The following is a 3,730-nucleotide window of genomic DNA, read 5'->3' as shown; positions in this document are numbered from 1 at the left end:
TTAAGCTTATTTTACTTCATTCCCTCATAGATATATTTTAAGTTAATAAAAATATTATAATTAACATTTTAAAACTCTTGAAATATGTGTATTATACAGTAGGATGACCCCCCCCCCCTCCTAATCTACCTTATATTATACAGTATAATCATACCGCAAACCTTTTCTTTAAATAATGAATCTATGTTAATTGACTATATGGCATAGTGCTATTAACAAAATGCATGAAAAGTGCTTTACAAAGGTTAGGTAGGTTATGCAATTAAAACAGACATGAAGTATTGTTAGGGATTGTTTCTATAGCAATGAAAATCAGCAAGAACAAATACACCCACAAATATATTAAAGTGAGTGAGAGAAAGAGAGAAGAGAAGTAGAGGAAGACCAGGTTTGATTGAGGAAATAAGTGAATTGCTTTGATATTAGGTGATTCTACACTGACAACAGATTTAAACAGTCATGTTGACTCCTTACCTCTGAAAGCATCCATTCACTCCTATCCAGTGGGGAAATTAACAGGTAAATCTTGGTGGGGCAAAAAAAAGAAAAAAAAGTGAGCTGCATCCCAGCAAAGACACTGCACAACACTAAACAATACATTAATTGCACTATAACGGTGACAAACGGTGCCCACAAACGGTTAAGGTCCTAAACGATATCTTAACCGCCATCGATAAGAAACATTACTGTGCAGCCGTATTCATTGATCTGGCATCCTCATCGGCAGACTCGACAGCCTTGGTTTCTCAAATGATTGCCTCGCCTGGTTCACCAACTACTTCTCTGATAGAGTTCAGTGTGTCAAATCGGAGGGTCTGCTGTCCGGACCTCTGGCAGTCTCTATGGGGGTGCCACAGGGTTCAATTCTTGGACCGACTCTCTTCTCTGTATACATCAATGAGGTCGCTCTTGCTGCTGGTGAGTCCCTGATCCACCTCTACGCAGACGACACCATTCTGTATACTTCCGGCCCTTCTTTGGACACTGTGTTAACAACCCTCCAGGCAAGCTTCAATGCCATACAACTCTCCTTCCGTGGCCTCCAATTGCTCTTAAATACAAGTAAAACTAAATGCATGCTCTTCAACCGATCGCTACCTGCACCTACCCGCCTGTCCCAACATCACTACTCTGGACGGCTCTGACTTAGAATACGTGGACAACTACAAATACTTAGGTGTCTGGTTAGACTGTAAACTCTCCTTCCAGACCCATATCAAACATCTCCAATCCAAAGTTAAATCTAGAATTGGCTTCCTATTTCGCAACAAAGCATCCTTCACACATGCTGCCAAACGTACCCTTGTAAAACTGACCATCCTACCAATCCTCGACTTTGGCGATGTCATTTACAAAATAGCCTCCAATACCCTACTCAACAAATTGGATGCAGTCTATCACAGTGCAATCCGTTTTATCACCGAAGCCCCATATGCTACCCACCATTGCGACCTGTACGCTCTCGTTGGCTGGCCCTCGCTTCATACTCGTCGCCAAACCCACTGGCTCCATGTCATCTACAAGACCCTGCTAGGTAAAGTCCCCCCTTATCTCACCATAGCATCTCCCACCTGTAGCACACGCTCCAGCAGGTATATCTCTTTAGTCACCCCCAAAACCAATTCTTTCTTTGGCCGCCTCTCCTTCCAGCTCTCTGCTGCCAATGACTGGAACGAACTACAAAAATCTCTGAAACTAGAAACACTTATCGCCCTCACTAGCTTTAAGCACCAACTGTCAGAGCAGCTCACAGGTTACTGCACCTGTACATAGCCCACCTATAATTTAGCCCAAACAACTACCTCTTTCCCAACTGTATTTCATTTTTATTTATTTATTTATTTTGCTCCTTTGCACCCCATTATTTTTATTTCTACTTTGCACATTCTTCCATTGCAAAACTACCATTCCAGTGTTTTACTTGCTATATTGTATTTACTTTGCCACCATGGCCTTTTTTGCCTTTACCTCCCTTCTCACCTCATTTGCTCACGTTGTATATAGACTTGTTTATACTGTATTATTGACTGTATGTTTGTTTTACTCCATGTGTAACTCTGTGTCGTTGTATCTGTCGAACTGCTTTGCTTTATCTTGGCCAGGTTGCAATTGTAAATGAGAACTTGTTCTCAACTTGCCTACCTGGTTAAATAAAGGTGAAATAAAAAAAATAAAGCTGTCCCAACACTTTACCACTGCTACACCTGGCTACCAGCGGAGCCTTGTCTGGCAGTGAAACAGTTAATTCAGTCTCATTTACTGCCTTTTAAAAAAACATAGCTGATATGGCTGTGTTGCTTAAACAATTGTGGCTTCTAATGACAATTGAGATGTACAAACTATGGCATGAGGGGACGATAAGCGGATAAGAGGCAATCTGTAATTTCGAATAAGACATTAATGAGCGAGCTAGGATGGACGTAATCAATATAACTATTTATTTAGCACTTTTGAAATGTAGAGCGACAGAGTTCAGAACATGGGCCATTCTTACAGTGTTCTCCCTCTACACCAAGTCAGAACCATAGGATAAAGAAAGGAGGCATATAAGCAGACAATGAAAGCAACATTTTATGATTACATTTCTCAAACAGGTTATTGGCTACATGTGCACCACCAAGTCAGCAGTAGGCGAAATTAGAGGGGTAAATAGACCAAATTATTAGGGTGAGGCACATGGGCTACTAACAGCATACTACACAACATACGCTTCGTATTACTTTCTTAGCTACAGTATACATATCTCCCTGGCATATTACATTATTTATGCAGCAGCATGCTGTGTTGTTGTGCTGTGCTCACCTTGTTGTGCTGTGCTCACTTGAACAGGAAAGTGGCACGGTGGTCTTTCATCGAATTTTGTTATCAAAGTTTGGCATTCTCTGTATTTATGGTTCTTTCAAGACAACTGGGAACTCTGGGGGAAAAAAAGGTCAAATCATGATGACGTCAGTGATCTTCAAGTCTTAGCGCTAGAAAGAGGCCCGAGTTCCCGATGTACAATTCCCAGTTGGATGAACGTTCAAAACGTATTTCCCAGTCGGAGCTCGTTTTTTCAGGAATTCCCAGTTGTCTTGAACCCACTGAAGTCAAGTTTTCGCAGTTTCGAGTTAAGTTGTTTTGAGCGCAGCACAAATCCTGCTTCATTGACAGCATGGCCAATGTTGAATGTTTATCATTTTAAACTTGGAAAAGAGACACTAAATCCCAGATTTGGGACCACACAGACACTCCAATGAATAGCAGGTTATTGATTGCTCACAGTCTCTGATTCCTTACACACCACTCATTGTTGAATTTGCGATTTCCAACTTGTGTAATGTTTATGTCCAATGGCCGATGAGCGCTGATATTATCTATAATTTCCCTTCATTATTTATCTTCATATGACAAGGATTAAAAAGTATTTTGTCGACTTGATTCATGATGATGACTGCTAGCTAATATTTTCAAAGTATTATGTAAACACAATCAGTCCAATCAAAGCTACTGTAGATATTACGTGATTTCATCTGTGGCCAATGACCTTGAGCCTTACCAACACCTACACTCCATATTTTCCTCTGGCTGCCCCACCACCACAGAAAGCACTGAGCTCGGCTGAAACACCTGCATTTTGGAGCTGTCTTACTCAAGAAAGCATAAAAGAGACTATGTTTGTATGCAGCTTTATTAACTCAATATTATATATTTTTTTACATTGTTTGCAAACTGATAAGTATTAATGCCA

Source organism: Oncorhynchus kisutch, unplaced genomic scaffold (genome assembly GCF_002021735.2).
Source record: "Oncorhynchus kisutch isolate 150728-3 unplaced genomic scaffold, Okis_V2 scaffold3927, whole genome shotgun sequence".
NCBI lineage: Eukaryota > Metazoa > Chordata > Actinopteri > Salmoniformes > Salmonidae > Oncorhynchus > Oncorhynchus kisutch.
The sequence above is the reverse complement of the archived record's forward strand: the minus strand, read 5'-3'. Positions refer to the sequence as shown.